This window comes from Lygodium microphyllum, chromosome 15, assembly GCF_053477565.2.
Source record: "Lygodium microphyllum isolate KBCC chromosome 15, Lygodium_microphyllum_v1.1.10, whole genome shotgun sequence".
Taxonomy (NCBI): Eukaryota; Viridiplantae; Streptophyta; class Polypodiopsida; order Schizaeales; family Lygodiaceae; genus Lygodium; species Lygodium microphyllum.
The window spans coordinates 87,463,263-87,488,830 of NC_141149.1; the positions used below are offsets into that span (position 1 = coordinate 87,463,263).

Genomic DNA, 25,568 nt, shown 5'->3' on the forward strand with positions numbered 1-25,568 from the left:
GTCCTTGATATGGAGGACAATGAATCTCATTGAAAACAAAAGATCTGAATGGAACTGTAACACATAATCTCTTTTCATAAAACATGAATCCATCATTATAAGACTGAATCAATAGGAATCCAGTTATTTTCAACTAATTTATTTCAATTAGCATGAAAAGTAATGTCTTGATGATAAGTATCTTTCATAGGAGTTAAAGAATCAAATGATATAACATAAATATTATGAATGGTGGGTCTTCTACTTAATGCATCGGCCACTACATTTTCTTTACCTGATTGATATTGGATAATCGGATGAAAACTTTGAATGAAGGCTGTCCATTTGATATGTCGGTCAGATATTTGGGATTGACTAAGTAAATGTCTAATACTTTGTTGGTCAATCTTAATCATAAACTCAGAACCCATTAAGCAATGTTTCCATTGTTTTAAAGCTTGTACTACAGCTAATAAATTTTTATCATATGTGGAATATTTAAGTTCGGAGGGTTTCAGTTTACAACTAGAATAGGCTATAGGATGATTGTCTTGCATAAGTACGGCTACTATTTCAGATCCGCTAGTATCAGTAACTACTAAAAAGAATGGTCTATTAAAATCAGGTAGTTGTAAAACAGGAGCATGGGTTAATGCATGTTTCAATAAGTCAAAGGATTTCTGTTGATTATCAGACCAATGATAAACAATACATTTCTTTAAAAGTTTGGTCAAAGGCAAAGCAAGTAATGAAAAATTACGCACAAACTTTCTGTAGAAACTAGCAAGACCTAGAAAAGATCGTAACTCATGCACATTTTTAGGTATAGGCCAGTTCAATATTGCTTCTATTTTCTTAGGGTCAACCTTAATACCATCTGATGATACAATATGACCTAAATATTCAATTTCTGTTTTAAAGAACTTACTCTTTTTCGGATTGGTATATAGTTGATTATCTTTCAATAACTTAAAAACCAATGATAGATGTTCATAATGTTCTTTTTCATTTTGACTAAACACCAAAATATCATCAAAGAATACAATAACACAATGCTGATATTTTAAAAATATATGGTTCATCGTTCTACTAAATGTAGCAGGTGCATTAGTCAATCCGAAAGGCATCATTAAAAATTCATAATGACCAAATTGTGTCCTAAATGCAGTCTTGAATATGTCAAACTTATCTAATCTCACCTGATGATAACCAGATTTAAGGTCTATTTTACTAAATATGGCAGAATCTTGTAGTTTATCCATAAGGTCATCGACTTTAGGAATTGGATATCTATTCTTTACAGTGATCTTATTTAAAGCATGATAGTTAATGCACATACGATAGGTATTATTTTTCTTCTTTACTAACAAAATAGGTGCACCAAATGGAGAACTACTAGGTCTAATCAATCCTCTATTTAGTAATTCCTCAACTTGATTTTGAATTTCTTTTTGCTCTATTTGGTTATGCCTATATGGTGCTTTACAAGATGGTTGTGTACCAGGAATCATCTATTTTGTGATCTTCTGGACGTAAAGGAGGTAAACCAGGTGGTAGATTTTCTGCAAAACAGTCTTTAAAGTGTGCAAAAAATTCTTTATGCCTAGGGTGCATATGGTTTTCTTTAACTTGCAATTCATTCATCCAAATGAGATAAGATTTACTATTTTTGCGTAATGCACTTTTAGCTTGAGTATGAGAAAGCAGTAAAAAAACATTAGATGCATGCAATACCATACAATATAATATGTTTTTCTTGAAATTGAATATTAATTGAATGTGTGGAATAATCTATGTCAGGGTTATGCTAATGACGCCAAGGCATACCTAAAATAATATAACTGGACTGTAATGGTAAAACTAAAAAATTCATTCTTTCAGTGTATTGACCAATTTGAATTTCTAAATCATGCACCTCTTGTGTTCCATTATACATTGTGCTTAAGAATGCTGCTTTAATGCGATAATGTGTAGGTACAGTTTGTAATTTCAATTCTTTCACTAACTTTGCAGAAATAAAATCATGAGTACTACCATCATCATGTAAAATAATCTTTTCTTTTCCATGCACTAAACATTTCATTGTCAATAAAAAATGTGGAGTTGGTATACCTAGTAAAGTATCCGAAGGAGTAGTAATGTCGTCTTCATCTTCCGTGAAATCAGGCATTTCTTCATGCTCGACATCTTCCATTGCTCCAAGGTAGTTGATATGAACAGGTGGCTTCTTCGATTGGCAATTGGCTGCTAGATGTCCAGGTTGGTGGCATTTGTAACACACTAGAGATTTGGCTTTAGATACATTATTGTTTGCAATGACAGGAAGTTTAGGAATATTAGGATTTGGCTGTGAAATAGGCTTAGGGTTTTGATTAGTATTGGATGGTAAAGCAGGTAGTTTTGCCCAAGTTTTACGGAAAGATGATGAAGGAAAACGACCTTAATTAAATCTTCTAAAATTTGAGTTGAATTGCTTAGATCCATAGTTACCATTGGTTTGAAATTACTGTGGACGCTTGTCTCTTCCTCGAAGCTTGTTTTCAGTGTCATGAGCTAAAGAAATTGCGTCTTCAAGAGTTGCAGGCTTGAACATATTGACTTTAGCGTAGTAATGCCCAAGTAATCCAGACATATACTTGCGCTTGTGTGTTGCTTCAGGTACGTCTTCAAGCATGCGTAACTGGAGTAATGCATTTCAAAAGCGTTCGGTGTACTGAGGAATAAGCTCAGATCTCTTTGTTGAAGAATGTCCCATTGCTTTATGGCTTTTTCATGGAATTATGGAGGAAGTCCCATTGCTTTATGGCTTTTTCATGGAATTATGGAGGAAGGAAATTCTGCATAAACTTCTTCTTGAAATTCTTCAAGCATGCGTAACTGGAGTAATGCATTTCAAAAGCGTTCGGTGTACTGAGGAATAAGCTCAGATCTCTTTGTTGAAGAATGTCCCATTGCTTTATGGCTTTTTCATGGAATTATGGAGGAAGTCCCATTGCTTTATGGCTTTTTCATGGAATTATGGAGGAAGGAAATTCTGCATAAACTTCTTCTTGAAATTCTCCCAGGTAGTGGGACAATCTAGACTCTTACGAATCACGGTCCACCTAAGAGATGCTCTATCCACTAAATGATTAGTGAGAGACTTGATTTTATCTTTTTCTGTATATGTTTCCTCATGAAAGTAATCATCAAACTGACTGATGAATGCAATAACAGTTTTTCCATCTCGGGTGCCATTGAAAGTACGGAATTTGAAATTTCTTTTATTTATCTTTGTTTCTTTGCGGATGGATTGAGCTTCGAGAGTCGTTTTTCCACGCCGAAAATCACGCTGAGGACATGTGGAGTTACCAGACGTCAAATTTTTGTGGCCTTTAAGTTTTATTATTAAGCTTAATACTAATGAAAGCTTTTAAGCTTTTGAAGATATAGAGTTTATCTCTGTGTAACCATGACTTGTATGAGAGCATGTAGGAGTGGTCCTCTGCTGTTGCAGGCCGGTCCTTCGCGATCAGAGGATGGAAACAGAGGTTCTTGTCTACCAGGAATCCATCCGTATCGACCGTTCGCGATGAGATTGGCCGTAGAGCTCGATCGTTCTAGGAGCTCTGCCTTTGCATAAGATAGGTAGCGATTGGAAGCTCTTGATCTTAGCTTCGCTCTGATACCACTGGTGCGCAGATTGGATGCTGTACGCTCGCATAGTGCATGCCGGAAGGTCCCCAAGAACAAAAGAACTCTACTTTTTGCACAAAACTCAAGATAAAAAGCATGCACGACATGAACAAGAGACCAATTGGGTGCAATCTCCCCCCATGCCTTGTGTAAGCGCTCCACAAAGCATGTATTTTATGTATTAATCATCTTCAAGCTCAAATAATAGCCCAAATTACAAAATAGCAAGCTTTTGGCTTTTGAGTTTACTTTAGCACAAAATAGAAATAAAGCTAATGGGCGGTGCCCAAAGAGTCAGGCATATCCAATACAATGTCCAAGTACAAATAATATAATCGTGCGCCCATGCGCATACAAAATAATAAATAAATATCCAACGCCTCAATAAATAGGCGCGACAAAATATAGGTGTCATGCCTAAGGTATGCGCCCATCAAAATATAAGTGATAACTCGAATACTCGCTATCTTTTAATGCTTTCCTCCGCCACTGTTACTATCTCTACACATCAACTGAAGCATTCACAATCTTTAGTAAAATAATACAATTAAATCGACAAAAGTGAATACTTAGCAGTCTTCAGCTACATAAATAAATCAAGTGGTTAGAAATCAATCCTAGCCTTAATTTATTACGAGTGCGCACTCTAACTCATAAATGTTTATTAATTTAATATGCATTTTGCGGAATCACTCGCTATGGAATTACCTATGTACACACTAAATTAATGAAACGCCCGAAAAGGATAGGCGTCCCCATCAACTTCTCGCACAAAGAATCCACTTTGTGTATGAGCCCCGGTTAACAAAGTTTACGGAATCCACCGTAAAACCTCACAGAATCCACCGTGGCACGGAATCCACCGTGAAATATGCCTCCTGGCATCACCAATGCTCTTGCAGTGTTTCAACATATGATGAATGATATCTGTTGAGAGCATCTAGATGATTGTGTAGTTACATACTTCGATGATATGTTGATATTCTCAAAAGATCCAAAGGAGCATGAGCACCATGTAAAATTAGTTTTGGAAAAGCTCAGAGAAAAATGACTATATGCAAAACTTGAGAAGTGTTTTTTCCATCAGACAGAAGTGGAATTCTTGGGGAGAGAGGAATCTTCATGGATCCCAAGAAGATCGAGACTAGTCTTGATTGGTAGACATCCACATGTGTCTATGATGTCTAGGTTCCTTGGCTTTGCCAACTTCTACAGGATATATATCAAGGATTACTCAAAGATAGTCACATCACTCACCAGACTCATAAGAAACTCAAAGTTCTCATGGACCCTAGAAGCCGAGAAGACCTTCTAGACCCTAAAGACCGCTTTCACCATTGTCCCAATTCTAGTCCACCCAGATTTTACCAAGCCATTTTTCCTGGAGACTGGTGTATCAGACTATGCTTTAGGAGCCATCTTGTCCTAACATGGAGATGATGGTTATATGTATCTAGTGGCATTCTAGTCAAGGAAGTTCTCCCCTCCAGAGATAAACTATGAGATCCATGATAGAAAACTTCTTGCCATTGTAGATCCCTTTGATACTTGGGGTCATCATCTAGAGGGTGTATCCCATAAAGTTATCGTCTATACAGATCACAAAAATCTAGAATACTTTATGACAACTTGCATTTTGAATCAAAGATAATCTCGCTGGAGTAACTTATCTAGGTTTGACTATGTCATCACCTATTACCCAGGATGCCAACAATGCCAATCAGATGCTTTATCAAGGAGATTCTGTAAAAAATTACACGGCGCAGCGAACAAAATCTGAGAAAGAGATAGAGAGTACACAACAGATAAGAGGAGAATGAATAAATTCTTTAGCTCCAAACAACTGATACAAAGATGGCTCTGTCCATCCGTGCGCTTCCACTGTGTGAAGCTTAGATGGCGATCTAGACAGAAGATAGGTGAAGAGCTTAAGGCTATTTGTAACAACTCTGACTGGGTGAAAGTTGAATGATAGATGGCTGTGAAAGGATTTAGCTTTTATAGCCCGCGAAGGCCATTAGGTCGGCTTGACCGACCTACCATCTGAGTCTCCACTAGTCGGCTAGGGAAATATTCTAGGAAATATTTCCTTTACCATCGGGCTGGGGGCACTGCCCCCGGACCCCCGCCAGGAGGGCTGTTGGCCCCCCTGGGATCCCCCAGCCGTGGCCAAAGCGGCCCCCGGACCCCAAAATAAGGGTCCCTTTTAACTCCCTTACCCCGCAAACTTGATGCAATGCGCCTCGAGTTACTACCAGCTTAACCACTCTGTCTAACCCAAAGATTAGACCCACAACGGTCACCTTTTTGCCATCCGGTCACATAGACCTCATCTGATATACAAGTCAGGACTCAACCAATGTCCGGGCTCACATTTGGCTTCTCCTCATAATGGGGGCCTTACAACTTTGAGCACCATGGATCATTGGTGGCACCTAATGAGGGTGGGGCATTGATCATATCTAACAGATTCTACTTGACACCTAAGAGAGGAGAAGAAGCTTTTGATCAACAATGAGCAATACTACTCAAGCCACAGCACCTCTAGCTAGTAACCATCTCTAGTTGTCACCAAGATGACCCTACCTTGATCCAGTTAATCCATGAAGCCTTGCCACATGATGATTTGACTAAAAATGTCAAGGGAAAAAATCAAGATGGAAAAGGAAATGAAGTTTATGAGTTTTGGAAAACTAATGTATTGTTATACTATAAGGATCTACTTTACATCCATCTAGGAAAGCTGAGACTCCAAGTACTCCAACAACACCATGACAACCCAATAGCAGGACACTTTGGAGTTAATAAGACCTTAGAGTTTATTTCAAGAGATTTCTGGTGGCCTGAGATGTGGAAAGAAGTTAATGAATATATAAAATCATGTGATACTTGCAACAGGGCCAAGGTACCTTGTCACAAACCACATGGCCTCTTACAACTCTTGCTTATTTCAATGCGACCCTGGTCTTCTTTGTCTATGGATTTCATAACAGATCTTTCCAAATCAGACAAATATGACTCTATTCTTGTTGTGGTAGATAGGTTCACAAAAATGACACATTTCATCCCTACCACTAAGACCATCGCAGGCGCAACTATCGCTAGACTTTTCCTCAGATACATTTTCAGATTACATGGACTCCTAGATGACATCAAGAGCAATCGGGGTCCCCAATTCATATCTAGTTTTTGGAAGAGCCTTTGCAATCTCCTTGGAGTCCAAGTTAAGTTATCCACAGCCAATCATCGACAGATTGATGGTTAAACAGAACGAGTAAAACAAGTCTTAAAACAATTCTCCGCTACATCATCGACTACCATCAAAATGATTGGTTTGAGCTCTTGCCCTTTGCAAAGTTTGCTTTATAGTAATAGTATCTATGCATCTACCAAGCAAACTCCTTTCTTTTGCAAACTATGGCCAACATCTAAGGATAGATGTACATCTCTCCAATCAAGTAAAAAACGCAGCCGCTCAAGATAAAGCTCAACACCTAGCAGATATACACAAAGAACTCAAGCAACAAATCCAAAAGGCTTAAAATCAATATAACCACTATGTGGACCAACATCGTCTCCAATATCTAGCATACAAAGTCGGTGATAAAGTATGATTACTCAGGCATAATCTCCAGACAACAAGGCCCTCCATCAAGCTAGACCACCAGAGATTTGGGCCCTTTACTATCATTGCCTAGATCAATCTAGTTGCTTACCGACTCCAACTAGGGTTATCTATAGGAGGAAAGAAATATTTCATTACCTTTGTTAATGATGCCACACACAAAGTATAGGTTTATCCAATCCGTTGTAAAAATAAGATCTTGGATAAATTTAAAACATTCCTGGCACTTGTTGAAAATTAGAACAGTTAGACATTAAAGTGTCTTAGCTCTGACAGTGGTGGAGAATATGCATGCAAAGCCTTTCAAAGACTTTTGTGATAGCAAAGGGATTAAAAGAGAGCTCACTGCCCCTCACAATCCACCCCAAAATGGTGTTGTAGAGCGTATGAACAGGACCATTCAAGAGAAAATCATATGCTGCTTTAGCTCATGGATTTTGGGCAGAGCTTGTTATGACAGCCGTACACTTGATTAATCGATTATCAAACAGGTCTTTGGGGAGGTAAGTTCATCAAGAAGCGTGGTTGGGCAAGCCACCTTTGTATGCTCACTTAAAAGTGTTTGGCTGCGAGGCATTTGTGCACATTCGCAAGGAAGAACACAACAAACTTGAGCCAAAGTCCTGTAAATGTATTTTTCTAGGATGTGGTGATGAAGATGAAATGGGGTATCGATTATGGGATCTTGAGAAAAGAAAAGTAGTATGCAACAACCTGATTAATCGATCATCAAATAGGTCTTTAGGGAGGGGAGTTCCTCAAGAAGTGTGGTTGGGCAAGCCACCTTTGTATGCTCACTTGAAAGTGTTTGGCTGCGAGACATTTGTGCATATTCGCAAGAAAGAACACAACAAACTTGAGGCAAAGTCCTATAAATGTATTTTCCGAGGATATGGCGATGAAGGTGAAATGGAGTATCGATTATGGAATCTCGAGAGAAGAAAAATAGTATACAACAATGATATTATCTTTCAGGAAGATCGCATGCACAAACAACCCGAAAAGATAGAGGAGATCAGAAGGGTTGTATTCCAGGAGGATGTATTGATTGGACATCAAAGAATACCCGCTAGAAATATCTGCTGAAAATGTCCGTGAAAATGTAGGGAATAATGTAGAAAATGATCAGCAAGATATTGCCTATAATATACCACAAATTCAACAAGAACAAATGCCTTTGGAACAACCAGAACCAGTTGTACAACATGCTAAACCTACAGAACAGGCTGTTAATGTAGATTTGTAGGTTTAACAACCAAAAAATCTTAATCATTGGGTTTGTAGATTAATCGGAGTGCAAAGACAGCCAAGCAGGTTTGTTCTTGGTGTCAATTATGTGGTTGATTATGTTATGATGACCAATTGTTGTGAGCCATCATGATTCCACGAAGCAATGGACAGAAAAGGTAGTGAGAAATGACATAAGGCTATGTTGTTAGAGATGGAATCTCTCATGAAAAACGACACTTGAGATTTGGTGTATTTGCCTAAAGGGCAGAAAGTGCTACCATGCAAATGGGCTTACAAAATGAAAGTCTCTTCTAGTTCTTTGTCAAAGTACAAGGTACAACTAGTTGCTAAAGGGTACAAGCAAGGAATTAATTTTGATGATTTTTTTTTTCTATAGTCAAAATGACTACTTTGCAAATCATATTGGGCTTGGTTGCATGTGAAGATATGAAATTCATATAGATGGATATCAAGACAACCTTCTTATATGGTGATTTGCACGAGGAGATCTATATGTAGCAACCTGAGGGTTTTGTTGCAAAGGGGAAAGAGCACATAGTATGTTAACTCAACAAGAGTTTGTATGGCGTGAAATAGGCACCACGAGAATGGTATCATAAATTCAATATATGTATGCAATCTTATGGATTCCATCGCTCTCGATTTGATCATTGCTTGTACACTAAGAAGGCAGTAGATGGCAGCCTTATTCTCTTGGTTTTGTATGTGGATGACATGTTGATTGCAAGCAGGGATGTTCATGCCTTGGACTCCTTAAAGTAGGGCTTATATAACATCTTTAATATAAAAGATCTTGGTGAAGCCAATCATATTCTTGGTATGTGTATACTCAAGGACAGATCGAATGGTCTTTTCTATCTATCACAACAGGAGTATGTTACTGAGGTTTTGCAGTATTTCAATATGGAGGGGAGGAAAGCCGTTGGTGTACCATTGCCTCCATATGTGAAACTTAGTACAGATGACAATCCTACATTTGATGATGGAAAGGTTGAGATGGCCAAGATTCCTTATGTTTCAGTTGTTGGTAGTTTGATGTATGCTATGGTTGCTACACATGTTGATATTGCATTTGCGGTGGAAGTGGTTAGCAGGTACATGGCATATCCTTGCAAAAAACATTGGGAAGCAATGAAAGGTATTATGAGATACCTTAAGGGCACAAGGGATTTGTGTATCTGATTTGGGAAGTAGAAGTCATCTATTCTTGGCTTTTCAGATGCAGACTATGCTGGTCATCGTGACTGCAGAAAGTTTACTTTAGGATATGTGTCCACATTTACAAGGGGAGCAGTCTCTTGGATATCGAGGTTGCAAAAGTGTATTGCATTGTCTACTATAAAGGCAGAGTATGTGGCTACCACTGAGGCATGCAAAGAGGCTTTATGGTTTTCACGTGTGGTGAGAGAGCTTGGTATTACAGAGGTTCCTATTCTCCATTGCGACAGTCAGAGTACTATTATGCTAGCACATACAAGTGAAGTATTATTTTATTAGGGATGTACTTGACAACAAGAGTATTGATCTTGTCAAGCTACATATAGATAATAATCGTGTAGGCCTTATGAAGGGTCTTCTAAGAGAGCGGTCTGCTCATTACCACCAGATGATGGGGATTGGATAGTATATGTGCATCTCAGCTTTGTACATACACAGACTTAGCTGATACCTTCCTCTACCTTTAGGCACAGTGGCTTTAGATGGGAGGTTGTTGGGAATAAAGTCTCACCATGCCTTTTACGGTGTTCGGGTGTGCATCCTCCATTATGACAGTCAGAGTGCTATTATGCTAGTACGAAATCCTGTCTTTCACGCAAAGACAAAGCACATATAGATGAAGTATCATTTTATCAGGGATGTACTTGATAGCAAGAGCATTGAGTTTGTCAAGGTACATATAGATGATAATCCTGCAGACCTTATGAAGGGGTTTTGTAACAGAGCAGTTTACTCATTGCCGCTAGATGATGGGGGTTGTTAAGAAGACTGCTAGGGTTTGCACTGAGGACACACAGAGTGTACGACCACGACAGAAACACAAAGACACAGACACAGACACAGAGGGCAAAACTCAAACTCTATATGCAAAACTCAAAACTCAAACCCTAAATGCAAAACTCAAAACTCAAATACAAAAACTCAAACACAAGCAGAAGAAGGGAGAGAGAGAACACAACTTTGAAGTGAATGAATGCTGTAAATGAATGTAAGAGTGTATAGTGTGCTCAAGGGCAGAGCAATGTCGGAGTGTGACGTCCACCGAAGATGGATCCGAAGTTTGTGACCACCAGTCAGAGTGTAGGAGTGCTGAATAGTGAATGGCAGCAGGCTGGTCACCAAAACGCAGCAGTCTGGAGGTTGGAAACTGGTAAACGCAGCAGTGTACCACCGATCGGGGGCTGGAAACTGTGCACAGTCTGCTGTAAATAGTAGGCTGAAACAGTGTTTGAGAGTGCCAGGGCCTGCAATGCTGAAAACGCAGGCTGGCTGACCCTGGAGATGATGGATAGCAGGCTGAACAGCAGTCTGGGACAGTTTGGGGCAGTTGCCAGCAGCTGAGAGCTGTCGCCTATAGCAATGGACAGGCTGAAGATGATGTGGTTGCAGTCGATGATGGCTGGGCAGCAGATGGAGGCGGGCTGTAGGCTGGAAACTAGGCACCAACAGCAGCAGAGGGTGTGTGGGCTGGTGTAACTTGCAAAACATGGATGATGGCTGAATGGGGACAGCCTGTCTATTTATAGATATGGAAGGGTGCTCCAAAAATTAGGGTTTCCACTAAAATTTCTCGAACTGCTCCCTGTTTTAGGGTTTTACTCTAAAAGAGCATTTTTAGTGTGTTTTGGGGCTGTTTAAGAGGCTAATCAGCAAGTAATGCATATTTTAGCTCAATACCTCTCAGGCCCAAAACTGAGTCGAAAGGTTAGGCCAGCCATTGTGATGTTGATATACCCCAAGGCGTCCCACCCCAAAGCAGCCAAGGAATCGGACAAAGGGTGCACGTCAGCTGCCCAGTGGCCTACCAAGACTACATAGGTGATGGTTATCTTACCAAGGGAATTCAAGTAGTCACCCCAGAGAGGACAGGGCATCAGACAAAGGATGCACGTCGGTTGCCCAGTGGCCTACCAAGCCCTACAAAGGTGGATGGAACTACATGGAACTTTTGTGTGTGTGTTTTTTTTTTGTGAATAAGTGTGATATGGGATGTGGCTGATTGAGGAATAGTGACCTAGAAGACGGGAGTAGGGAGGGTATACCCAACACATCACAAAACAGTACAAGCTTACCCATCCACTCAGGGTGTCGATGACGAGGAAAAGTAGGTGATGAGGTATCCATGTGATGAAGAAGGATGGTGGTCTGGTAACAACAGCCGCCGGTGGAAATAGCTTAGGATCCGCTCAAGTAGTGCTATGCACAATGAGATGCAAAGTATGCTACATGCTGAAGAATGCTCATGCAACAGGTACCACTTGTCCAAGCGCCCTAGTACAAAGATGATGAAATCATGCAATACAAAGGGTAAGGTACAATAGGGGGAAGAAGCCGATGTCGAAGACAAAGTGCTAAAGCCTGTAGAATACCAAGAAGGGTAAGAATCCCCTCTCAACCTGAATGTAGATGCCGAAGAAGGAAGAGGAGCCTGATGTTGGTCTTCGTGTGGTGTCGAGAACCATAAGGAATGAAGAGGAGGAGGAAGCATCCCAATAAACAAAACAAAACTAAAATGAAAAGCTAATTGAAGAAACAAGTGCAAAGATGCAAATGTGTATGTGTGTGTGAGTAAATGCAGCAGAAGACTTAAAATGTAAAGACAAAAATCCTATGGGCCCGACTCTAAGAGTGCGAAAAATGAATGCTAGACTGACCTAGGGTATCCGAAAGGACCTAGAGACATGCTAGTATAAGAAGGTGGCCACCATCGCATACGTCCAATAGCAGGGCTTTACCAAGGGAACGCCTAACGAGGTGGGGAGGAAGGTGAGATAGATGCATGAAGTGCAATGGGATCGGAACTTGCAGACCAATCAACCAATCCTTCAGGAGTAGAGAAGGATGGCCGCTGAGGCTATCCAAGTGCCTCATGTCTAGTAGTCGCTGTGGGGTTGGAGGAGCAGATGGGGCAGCGGCAGAAGGCGTAGCCCCATTGGACTGTGAAGTCGCAGCGGTCTGCTGAGGCTTTTTAGGTGGAAGACCTTAGGCCTTGGAGTGACACTCCTCGTCCACATGGCTTGCTCTCTGGCAGTGTGTGCAAAACCGGTTTTTCTTAGGGAGTGCTGTCAGATAGGTCTTGATTTTTTGGTTCATCGGAGGAAGAGGAGTCACCCTTTGATTGGCTTGTCTTCGCATCTAGCGAGTTCTTGCCACTGGTGGTTTTCCCTCCCGAAGAAGAAGCAACCAACCCCCTCTGCTTTGAATAAGACTGTGATGAGGATTTCTTGTGGACTTGATCATGCGGCCTTGTGTAACGCAAGAACTGGTACTTAAACTCGTAGAAGGTTGACAATCGAGGTTGGGAGATGATGTGTTGAATGAAATTGAAGTATTTTGCGGGCAACTTATTCAAGAAGAATGTAACTTGATCGTCATCTAACTTTGGAGAGCCAGTAGTGGCGAACTCCGCAAGTAACCGCCTATAGTCAGGCAGCTTGACTTTCAGATCATCCCCTTCCTTAAGAGAGAACTCTTGAAGCTCAAAGTCGAGATTGATGCGCCGAGTATGATCACGAGCCGCATAGCGGTCGAGAAGGTGACTCCAACGCTCTGATGCGAGCGGGAAGTGTTGCAACTGAGAGTGAAACTCAGGAAGCAATCCTTCCATGAGCTCAACATTGGTTGTAGCTGTTAGAGATCAGATCATAGCCTGATCAGGGGCAGCAGGCTGGTGCAGTCGGACTGGCAGTCGAACTGCACAGTCGGACTGCCACGTGGCAGTCCGACCTGCAGCAGCCAGTTGGCTCCATTTAATGCATCCATCTGCCTATTTTTGGCACCCTATTTCCCCCGGTTTTTCAGCTATTTATACTTGGCACTTTCAGCAGTCTAGTACACTTCTCTGCTCGCAGATTACAGAGCAGTGACACGCGCAGATTCCGTCTCTGTTTCAGACAGCAGACAGTGCAGACTGCAGCGGACTTCGAGGTGAACAGGAGGTTGCATCGTCGAGGTGGAGACACGCAGTCCAGCGCACTGCGCCCGTGTATATATCTGCATATCTTTGTATTCAGCATTCTTTATACAACAGATCTTCATCGTCCACTCTCTCTCTCTCTCTTCTCTCTCTGCGTTCTCTCTCTCTCTCAGTCCTACGCTTCCGCACCGCTGCACTCTGACATGGTATCAGAGCAGTGTTTGAGGGCTGACTGAGCACAGAATCAACCTGAAGAAGAGTTTCCATCGCGACACAAATTTGCGTTTTTTGCGTTTAAGGGCAGACAGGAAGGCTGCGCGTTGGAACAAGGCTGAAACGAGTGTGGGCGCACAGGAAAGGAGTACAGGTGGTGGATTTGCTGCTGTTTACTGTTGTTTGACGCGGAGGAAGTTTGAGTTTTCAGCCTACAAGTGTAGGTTTTACTTTTTCATCGCCTCCGGCGGGTGAAGAAGATTCAGGACGTGGAAGAGCCTTAGCAGGCTAAGTTTTCCCAGTCAGAGGGGGCTGCTTTTGCGTTTGTGAAGGCATTGCAGGTGAAGATGTCTACAGAGATTGACTTGGAGTTCCAGGCGATTATGGACCGGAAGGTGCTTGTCTTACCGGCTCTTCCTGTAGATCAGAAGCTCGATGGCGACAACTACCGCATTTGGCGCGTCATGATGTTGGCCATTCTTGAGTCCTATGATTTGGCGGAGTTGGTACAGGAGGAGATTGACCGGCCCTCGGTAAGAGATGAGTCCAAACTCTCTTTCGATGCTCGTTCGGAGTTGGCCAAGGCCCAGTCTCATTGGGACAAACTGAATGCCAGGATTCGATCCTTTCTCTTTCTATCATGCACTACAGCCGTGATCGCTCACATCGAGCACTTGATGTTGGCTCGGGAGATATGGCTGGAGCTTGATCAGATGTACAATCGGATGACCCTAACGAAGCGGGTTTCTTTGGAGGTACAGATGCGGACCTTGTCCGTAAATAAGTCTTCTTCGCTGCGGGAGCACATTAACAAGCTAAGGCAGCTTCAGATGCAGGTTCAGAATGCGGGGAAGCCGATTTCCTCCGAAGACATGGCGATCACACTATTGTCCCAGTTGCCGCCACGATTCGGTACATTTTACTCTGCCATTATAGCTTCGGGGCGAGAGTCTACTCTTCGGTGGGAAGAGTTGGTTCCTATGGTCTTGGACCAAGAGGAACAATTAAAGGGATAGAATGCTTCCAAGTCGGAGGCATTGACAGGTCAAGCCTCTCAGAAGAAGGGAAAGGACCAAAAGAAGAAGAAGAGGGATAACAAGTCCAAGAAGGACAAGGACAAAGATTCCACATGCCATATTTGTGGAAAGACTAGCCATTGGAAGAAGGATTGCCCTGACAAAGACACGAAGAACACCAAGAAGAAGGATACCAAGGATTCTGGAGCGGTGGCTGCACCCTCATCAGCTGCATTTCTTCATCTAGCTGTCATTGAGGACGCTTCACCGAATGCTTCTGATGCTGCGATGACGGCTCCCCAGGCTTGAGAGTGGATTATTGATAGTGGTGCCTCACGGCACACGACTCCTTCATCAGATGGTGTCGCCCAGTTGCGACCCTCGTATGGGCAGATTCTCATTGGAGGCAGCTCTTCAGTTTCTATTGCAGGTCGGGGTAAGATGTAGCTTATTCCCGATGGGCGAGGTGGTACCCATACCTCAGAGGTTTTGCATGTACCAGGTTTAGGGTACCATCTCCTTTTAGTTCATAAGATTTGCTCCCTTGGCCTTTTGGTGGAGTTTGACAGTACTACGGTGCGAGTTCTTGATCGAGGATCGAGGAAGGTTCTCTCATCCGGATATGAGGAGAATGGCATTTACAAACTGAAGTCTTCCACCGCCCTCTCTACTCTTCTTCTTACCTCACAGTCACAATCAAAGTTATGGCATACTCGGTTTGGTCACCTGAACTATGACTATCTTCGGAGGGCGTCACGTGGACAGCTTGTTCCAGGATTGCTGGATATAGTGGTGAGCCAGCAGCCATGTGTCTCCTGCATTCGGGGGAAGCAGCATAGGGATGCCATTCCCCACACAGCTTCACGGCGGTCTACTTCACCGTTGGCGCTAGTATCTACGGATCTATGTGGCCCTATGAGGAATGAGTCCTTGCGTGGGTACCATCTCCTTTTAGTTCATAAGATTTGCTCCCTTGGCCTTTTGGTGGAGTTTGACAGTACTACGGTGCGAGTCCTTGATCGAGGATCGAGGAAGGTTCTCTCATCCGGATATGAGGAGAATGGCATTTACAAACTGAAGTCTTCCACCGCCCTCTCTACTCTTCTTCTTACCTCACAGTTACAATTAGAGTTATGGCATACTCGGTTTGGTCACCTGAACTATGACTATCTTCGGAGGGCGTCACGTGGACAGCTTGTTCCAGGATTGCTGGATATAGTGGTGAGCCAGCAGCCATGTGTCTCCTGCATTCGGGGGAAGCAGCATAGGGATGCCATTCCCCACATAGCTTCACGGCGGTCTACTTCACCGTTGGCGCTAGTATCTACGGATCTATGTGGCCCTATGAGGAATGAGTCCTTGCGTGGGAGCTCGTACTTCATGCTGATCGTGGATGACTACAGCAGGATGACATGGGCCTATTTTTTGGCATTAAAGTCAGAAGCTTTCTCGCACTTCAAGGATTGGCTTCTCTTTGAGGAGAACCGATCGGGCCGGAAGTTGAAGACCTTGCGATCCGACAAGAGAGGTGAATTTGTTTCTAATGAGTTTGCTCGGTTTTGTGCAGATAGAGGAATTCACCAGGAGTTTGCCAATACCAATACTCCTCAAGAAAATGATATTCTTGAATGGAAGAACCGCAGTGTGATCGAGATGGCGCGCACCATGATGGAGCACCAACAGACCCCTCAGGTTCTGTGGGCCGAGGCTGTGGCTACTACAGTTCACATCCTTAATCGATCCCCTACTTCGGCCGTGGAAGGGATGACCCCATTTGAGGCTTATTTTGGGACGAAGCCAGATGTTTCTTACTTTCGAGTCTTTGGGTATGATGCCTATGTTCACATTTCCAAGGCTCACCGTGATAAATTTGAAGCAGCTTTTCGAAAACAGGTATTTGTTGGCTACAGCTCCTAGTCCCAAGGCTACCGACTGTATGATTCCGTCAAGCGGGATGTGTACACTAGCCGTGATGTGCGGTTTGTGGAGGTTGCGGCTACTTCAACGGGTGAGGAGCATTCCGTTCTTGGAGATCCCGGGGAGAGTTGGGCTCCTTCTACAGTTCCACTGGAGCCCGTGCCTTTTGATTATGATTCTGTTTCTGACACAGAGTCTACTGTTCCACCGAACACCTCTGAGGCGTTACCGCCGGTGGATATTCCAGAGTCTTCTGCTGATGGAGAATGATGAGAGGAGGTTCGGCCTCCTCCTCGCTGGGCCCGTGACACACTCCGTGATTCAGGGATCGAGGGGGTTCCTGAGGAGTGGGGACCGCAGGATAGTCCGCGGCGGTCACAGAGGCACCAGTCACATTCTACTGAGCTTGTTTGCTCCAACTATTGTTTGATGACCCATGTTATGCAGGATCGAGAGCCCACCTCCGTGAAGGAGGCTTTACAGTCCGCACCATGGAAGAAAGCTGTGGAAGCTGAGTTGGAGGCTATTGAGAGAAATGACACTTGGTCACTTGTGCCCTGCCCCCCGAAGAAGAAGGTGATTGGAGTCAAGTGGGTCTTCAAGACCAAATACCTTAGCGATGGTTCTTTGGATAAGCACAAGGCTCGCCTTGTTGCTACAGGTTTTGCACAGCGCCCAGGTATTGACTGTCATGATACTTTTGCCCCCACCGCTCGTATGGCGATCATTAGAGCTGTTCTTGCTTTGGCTGGCCATAGGAGATGGCCTGTTTATCAGTTGGATGTGAAGTCGGCCTTTCTCAATGGTGATTTGAAGGAGGAGATCTATGTTGAGTAGCCTCCTGGCTTTGGTTCTTCAGATGGGAAAGTCTACAGGTTGAAGAAGGCCTTGTATGGCCTCAAGCAGGCTCCGTGTGCATGGAACGAGAAGATTGATTCGTTCCTCCAGTCTTAGTTGGGATATCAGCGGTCCAAGGCTGATCCGCAGCTGTATGTTCATACTTCCGAGGATGGTTGTGTGTTGTTTGTCTTATATGTTGATGATTTGATTGTCACAGGTGATGATGCACAGCGGGTCCAAGAGACGAAGTCAGCCTTACATCAGACGTTCGAGATGACAGACTTGGGTCTACTCCATTTCTTTTTGGGTCGTGAGATTTATCAGTCTCAGGGGGGGATCTTTATCTCTCAACAGAGATATGTAGAGGAGCTCTTGGTGTCTTTTTTGATGGAGGATTGTCGGGCCCTATCTACTCCTATGGATCCGAATTGGAAGGCCACTTCCCATTTAGCTTCTCCTTTGGCGGATGCGTTCCGCTATCGACAGTTGATTGGGTCTTTGATTTGGCTTCTCAACACCAAGGTTGATCTATGTTTTGCTGTTGGGCTCTTGGCAGGGTTCATGAGTGAACCTAAGACGGTGCATTGGCAGGCTGCTCAGAGGATACTTCGGTATTTGAGGGGGACGTCTGATTTAGGGATTCATTACCCCGCAGGGACAGATGGGTCAGATCTTGTACTTGCAGGTTGGAGCGACTCGGATTGGGCCGGTGATGTGGACCACAGGCGGTCTATTACAGGTTACTGTTTTACTTTGGGTACAGGTGTTATTTCATGGAGTAGCAAGAAGCAGCCCACGGTAGCCCTTTCGTCTACTGAGGCGGAGTATCGAGCCGCGTCTTCCACCACCTGCGAGGTCGTGTGGCTTCGGAGATTATTGGAGGAGCTTGGGTGCCCCCAGACTCGTCCTACATTGCTGCGATGTGACAATGAGAGTTGCATTGCCTTGGCAAGGAATCCTGTTTTTCATGCCTAGACGAAGCACATAGAGATCCAGTACCACTTCATCCGCGAAAAGCTTCTGGATGAGACCATCACTGTGGAGTATTGCAAGACGGAGGACAATCTTGCGGATTTGTTTACGAAGGCGCTTCCTCAGGCTCTCCTTCGGAGACATTCCAGATCCCTCAGGCTTCTGCCCTGCCCAGGCTCTGAGAGGGGGTGTTAGAGATCAGATCATAGCCTGATCAGGGGCAGTAGGCTGGTGCAGTCGGACTGGCAGTTGGACTGTACAGTCGGACTGCCACGTGGCAGTCTGACTTGCAGCAGCTAGTCGGTTGCATTTAATGCAGCCGCCTGGCTATTTTTGGCGCCCTATTTCCCCCGGTTTTTCAGCTATTTATACCTGGCACTTTCAGCAGTCTGGTACACTTCTCTGCTCGCAGATTACAGACCGGTGACACGCGCAGATTCCGTCTCTGTTCGCAGATTTCAGACAGCAGACAGTGCAGACTGCGGCGGACTTCGAGGTGAACAGCAGGTTGCATCGTCGAGGTGGAGACACGCAGTCCAGCGCACTGCGCCCGTGCATATATCTGCATATCTTTGTATTCAGCATTCTTTATACAGCAGATCTTCATCGTCCACTGTCTCTTTCTCTCTCTTCTCTCTCTGCGTTCTCTCTCTCTCTCAGTCCTACGCTTCCGCACCGCTGCACTCTGATAGTAGCATTGCAGACTCTTCATAGTCAGGGTGAGCTAGTCGAGGGTCCGACATAGGCTCTAGACCAATGACGAGGTCCCAAAGACCCTGAGACTCAAGCACTTGTTGCATGAAATTCGACCAAGTAGTGAAATTTGACCCATTAAAACATGTCTTATCCGTGAAGGCATTCTTGGCCGTTGCAACAGGAGTGGTAGTGCTCGGAGATGGATAGTGTGAAAAAGTGTAGTGGGGGTAGGAGGGGGAGTGGAGTACACTTGGGAATGGGCCCCAAAGTACTCACCAAGCATGCGGATAGTATGCAAGGTGGATCCATAGGTAGGGATGGGCTGACTAGGCATGAGCATGGTAGCCGCATGAGGAACCCAAGAAGGTGGGATGGGAACATGGGGAGCAAAAGATGGGAATCCCAACGTAGGTGTAACCCAAGGAGATTGTGAAGACGCACCATAAGCTGAGGATGGAAACCCTTGCGTATGAGTGGTTATGGGAGATGTGAAGCTGGGGATAGTGAGAGGGATGCCCATCACAATTGACCGAGGAGTGATGGGTGTGCTCATTTGCTGAAAGGTGAGAGGCACTGTGTTAAAGGGTGGCATTTCCCCTAACGAAGTACCATGGTGCAAAGAGGTAGAGAATGGGGTGGAGAAGGAAAAGGTGCTAGGAGCGGAGATGGTAGATCCAACCCCCAGGGTGTATGATGCAGATATGGAGTATAATCCAAGATTTTGGAAAGATGACGAGAGATGATTAAGGTGTGATATAGAAGAGGGTGGGATGGGAGGGAAGTGAGAAGTGTGTGTAATATTCTCAAATGAAACAGAAGTTGTAGATGTACCTGAATTTCGTTTGCTTCGTGAACCTCCTCTATTGAAGTTCACATACGCAAAGCCATCCGGATCCTGTACCTCAAAAGAAAAAACAGGCGAGGGTTTTGATTCATGCAACACAAAAGAATTGTACAAACTTGACATTGGACCTGGCAGAGATGATGAAGATGGATCGCTAGACTTTACGAATGCTGTATGTCCTCCATGATCGGAGAGGTGGCCAGCCTCACCAACAGGTCCGAATGTGGTAGCAAAACTGGTAGGAGGGGTGTAAACATCACTATACTTGTTGCGATAGTACTCCTCAAAGTCCTCCTCTGTCATGTTAGTGAAATTTGGTGAAGGTGGAGTGCTGTCCTCCTCACCGAGTCCATAATGCCATCTCAGAGCCTCCAATGATGGAGAAGCCTGATAAGACATCATAGGAATTGGAGAAGAAGGTGTCTGGGACATTGTGATTCGGTTACGAGTCGTATTGTGTGCCTTGCACAAAGACTAGCTCTCAACAATATCCGCAGGATACTCTTTACAAGAGCACTGGCTCTGATACCATGTTAAGAAGACTGCTAGGGTTTTCACTGAGGACATAGAGAGTGTACGATCACGACAGAAACACAAATACACAGACACAAACACAGAGGGCAAAACTCAAACCCTAAACGCAAAACTCAAAACTCAAACACAAACAGAAGAAGGGAGAGAGAGAACACAACTCTGAAGTGAATGAATGCTGTAAATGAATGTAAGAGTGTATAGTGTGCTCAAGGGCAGAGCAATGTCGGAGTGTGATGTCCACCGAAGACAGATCTCAAGTCAGTGACTACCAGTCGGAGTGTAGGAGTGCTGAATAGTGAATGGCAGTAGACTGGTCACCAAAATGCAGCAGTCTGGAGGTTGGAAACTGGTAAACGCAGCAGTGTACCACCGATCGGTGGCTGGAAACTGTGTACAGTCTGCTGGAAACTGTGTACAGTCTGCTGTAAACAGCAGGCTGAAACAGTGTCTGAGAGTGTCAGGGCCTGCAATGCTGAAAACACAGGCTGGTTGACCCTGGAGATGATGGACAGTAGGCTGAACAGCAGTCTGGGATAGTTTGGAGCAGTCGCCAGTAGCTGAGAGCTGTCGCCTACAGCAATGGACAGGCTGAAGATGATGTGGCTGCAGTCGATGATGGCTGAAAGGAGATGGAGGTGGGCCGCAGGTTGGAAGCTGGGCGCCAACAGCAGTAGAGGGTGTGTGGGCTGGTGTAACCTGCAAAACGATGATGGTTGAATGGGAGCAGCCTGTTTATTTATAGATGTGGAAGGGCGCCCCAAAAATTAGGGTTTCCACTAAACTTTTTCAAACCGCTTCCTGTTTTAGGGTTTTACTCTAAAAGAGCATTTTTAGTGTGTTTTGGGGCTGTTTAAGAGGCTAATCAGCAAGTAATGCATATTTTAGCTCAACAAGGGTTTGATAGTATATGTGTATCTTAGCTTTGTACATATATAGACTTAGCTGATTCTTTCCTCTACCTTCAGGCATTTTGCCTTTAGGTGGGAGATTGTTGGGAATAAAGACTCATCGTTGTTGGAGCGTGTAAGGATTGAAGGTCACCGCAAGGGTTTGACAAGGGAAGGGAGTAAGATGGACGAGAGCTTGGAATCAGGAGGTGGATGGGATTAGAGAAGAGTTTTAGGGTTTCGGGAATGGATTGAAGAATTTCAACTTCAAGCACTGATCAAGAACATGTAAACCTTCAATCACTTGGAATGCATTACCATAGGCTTCCTTGTATCTTAACACCCATTCATGTAAACAACTGTTGATCCGCTTTGCATAAGCCAGATACTATATAGATTGGAGATTAGACAAGACTATGTTCAAAGACAATGTTTTTAGCGCAACAAGATTTGAAATGACTTCAAGTGGTATGATTTGAGATTTCAGCCCAAGGGAATCAAGTATTACAGCCAAGATTTGGAAGATAAAAAAATTCTTCTTACATCAAGAGAAATTAGCTACATGAAGGGTACATGTAGTGCTCTATCACAAGAGCTCCTGGAAGATACAAATCTTATCAAAAGGGCTTGTATGATGCAAGAGAAATAGGAAGAACTAGCTGCTATTAGTTTGGAACCATTATGGCTGAAAATTACAGCCCTAAATCAGCCCAAAAATATCTTCAAGAAACACCTTTGTTAATAGCTCAAGCTCCTGTAACATAAGACTGCTTAGAGCACCTAGTTGCAAGTACAATGCTCCTTGTCAAAGCCAATAGAATAAAAGATAATTTTGCTGCCCACAAGATGACTGTGAGGACTGCCTATATCAGTCCTAATAGTTCACACAAATCATCCAAGACAGCACTTTGGTCTTTCAATCAATTCAGCCCTGTCATAAACTTCATGTATCAAGCAAGATAGAGCACGTAAAATGCTTGTAGAAGAAGAGAGATGGCTGGTAATCTTTCTTGCCCTTTCCTGCTTCTATAAGTGACTGCCTTTTTCAGCCTAAGCATGAAGAAGGACAAGCAAGATAGCTTCTGAATCTTCTCTTCAGTATGCTAGTGCAATGTTAGCTTGCACTAGACATTCAGTCCATCCAATGTCAGAAAATACCCAAATATGATGAGAAATGCTTCAAGAAAAAGAGATGGAAACAGTTGCCCCAATAATCCCTGTAGTAGGCTGCCTATCTCAGCCTCAAAAGCAGCACATAAATTATTTGAGAAGCTGCACAAAGGCTCTATCCATCAAGAAGACATAATCATAGAGTATAGGAGTATGATCAAGTCCAAAATCCACCATAGGATGCTTACAATTGACAGAGCAAATGAGTGTGTGATTTTTACAAGAATCTTGTGTCTAGCATGTAGGTAAATTCTCAAGCCAAGATACCCCTTTGATATGATAGAAGTAGATGCAAATACATTAGGATGAGCTTCAGCCCATTAAATGACAGTTTTGGACAGCCAATAACAGTCCAAAATCATCTCATATTTCCATCATGAAAAAACATTGAATGCCTCTCAAGGCAAGGAATATAAAGTCCAGCATGTAGTTGAAGATTCAAGCCAAGATTGGTCTTTGAAGTGACAAGATTGGAGTGGAGGTTCAAATGAAGAGCTTCAGCCCACTAAATTGCAGGTTTGGGCAGCCAATAGCAGCCCACATTCCATACAAAATACAACCAAGAAGGCACTCCTATTGGCTCTCTTGATTGGATAGATTATTCACAGCATGTAGATGGAAACACAAGACAAGATTCACCTCTTCCTCTTCCAAGAATGATTAGCGATTTCCAAGAATGGGCTGCTGCCCTAAACATCAGTTTTTCCCCTGTTTTTCACAGCCACATGATGCTTCATTTATAGCCAATGCACACGCACAAGACACACTTACTTGCCAAGTGGTGGAGAGTGCTCATTGTCTCCCTCTTCCTTTGTGGTTTGCATGCCTTCTTCTCCTTTGTGTGGTAGTGTATGAGTTTCCTTCTCCTTCATCCAGGATGCGCCCTGCTCCAGCCTAAGAAAACTCGTACAATGCGGCGCAAAAAGTGGAGAGTTTATGACTTTCAAATAGATCACAACTAGATCACATAAGCAAAGGCTATGGTAAACACAATGTCCTACACTTAGTAAATATAGACAAGTTTATCTTCTTTACAACTTTTCTTGTCAATACACTTGTAACTCTTAAATATCAAGAGTACACAACCACATCATAGGCTCCAGGAAAATATAAACCAAGGGAACCTACCAAGTCATCTGCTTGTGACCATACTTTTATGTTTTTTGTTCCATGACTTACAGAACTTGTAGCAACTTCATATAAGCAATGCAAGGAAAGATAAGAGTAAATAACAAAAACCCAATCATCTTGTCAAGGATCCATGATGATTATATTGTTTTTTAAGGCAGAGAGCCCCATCTTTATTACACCATGTCACATGTTGGTGGACTTAGGTGTTTTAAGATTTATTGAACTAGGCAAGTCTTCATGTAGCATGTCTAGGATACAAGTGACTAAGTGATACATGTAAAGGATAAAGGCTTTGTTTTTAAACCATGGGCAAGAAATCCCATGACACCGTGTCTTTTATGTTGTTCGGGTGTGCACACGTCCTTACACTTGTACTTTATATATATTATCAAAACCTAGAGTGATACATCTTGTCATTGTACCAAACACTTTGTGTGTCATGCTCTAATTGCTTCTGCTTACTTTCCTTGCTTTGAACTCTACATTCAAACTAATCTGCGTTGTATCTCAATCCTTGCCCATTGACATTAGTTTGTATATTGGCTTTGGACTCATTGGTCAAATCCTTAGTAATCTTCAAAAACATCCTTGTTTGTAATTGGAGTTAGATATTGTTAAGCATCACTATAAGCTTGATAAAATCTCTCCAAAAAATCATGGCATCAACTTTTAGTAACTTGTTTGGGATTGAAAATTTTGAAGGGGAAGAAAAGTATCATACATGGGCGATACAAGCTTAGCTCTTGCTTATGCACAAAAAATTACGGACCGTAATTTGAGATGATCCTTCATCACAAGCAATTGATGAATGGGTGAAAAAAGATGAACAAGCAATAGTCTTGATTGGTCTTTATCTAGCGCCATGACTTATCAATCATACAAATACAAAGGGATTATAAAAGAAACTTGAAAAGAATTAAAAGAAACTTTTGGAGCAAAGGCGAACAACCAAGAAATGTATCTAAAAATTGACTTCTACAGCTTATATCATGAATTGAAAGTTACTTTCGTAAAACATGTGTATAAAGTAAGAAGCATATTAACTCAACTTGAAGGCATTAAAGTGATCGTTGAAGGGTATATTTCATCACTTTTACTATAAGAAAAAGAACTCAACGAGCAAGCTGAGTCATCTACAAGCAAAGACACTCTATTTTTTTTTACAAAGAAGAGCCCAACATGTGAACCTAAAGAATACTGCTACCACAGGAGGAAAGGCCACCTTGTCAGGACGCAGATTAAAATACTTGTCTAAATGCAACCATTGCAAGAAGATTGGTCATCATGAAGATTAGTGCATGTTTAAAAGATAGTTGAACTTGATGGAAGAAAACAATACAAAGATAAAATGGAATTTGTTTTGAAGACCAAGAAGACAAAGTGTCGAAAGGGAAAGAAGATGATAAGAAGCGGTTGACTACCTACTAGTACTACTAGTAGAGAGACACCTAGCGAGGGGGGAGAATAAAATTACCTGATCACCTTGTAGTAGCCATAGTAAGCACCAAATGGGGGGGGGCGTGTTGAGAGAAGTGGTTTTTGATAGTATGTATGAGTTCATGTATATAATAAATGTATCCTATCAGCAAGTGAGAGAGATTGTCTTATTAGTGAAGCTATAAAACAATGAACTTAGTTCAAGTTCAATGCAAGCAAAAAATCCATTTGAGCATTCTTTTGTCAT

The 25,568-nt window shown here is 43.0% G+C and overlaps 1 protein-coding gene across 3 annotated transcripts in view; it reads left to right on the forward strand.

Moving 5' to 3' along the window:
* The window catches only part of LOC148024743 (transcription termination factor), a 61,566-nt gene that overhangs the window by 12,331 nt on the left and 23,667 nt on the right, over positions 1-25,568 (forward strand). Inside the window, exon 2 of one of the 3 annotated variants that reach the window (XR_015693255.1) lies at positions 2,146-2,238. The exons of the other annotated variants lie outside the window; for them this stretch is intronic. The gene's annotated coding sequence lies outside the window, so the exon portion shown is untranslated. The remainder of the gene's footprint in view (positions 1-2,145; positions 2,239-25,568) is intronic. 3 annotated transcript variants of the gene reach the window in all.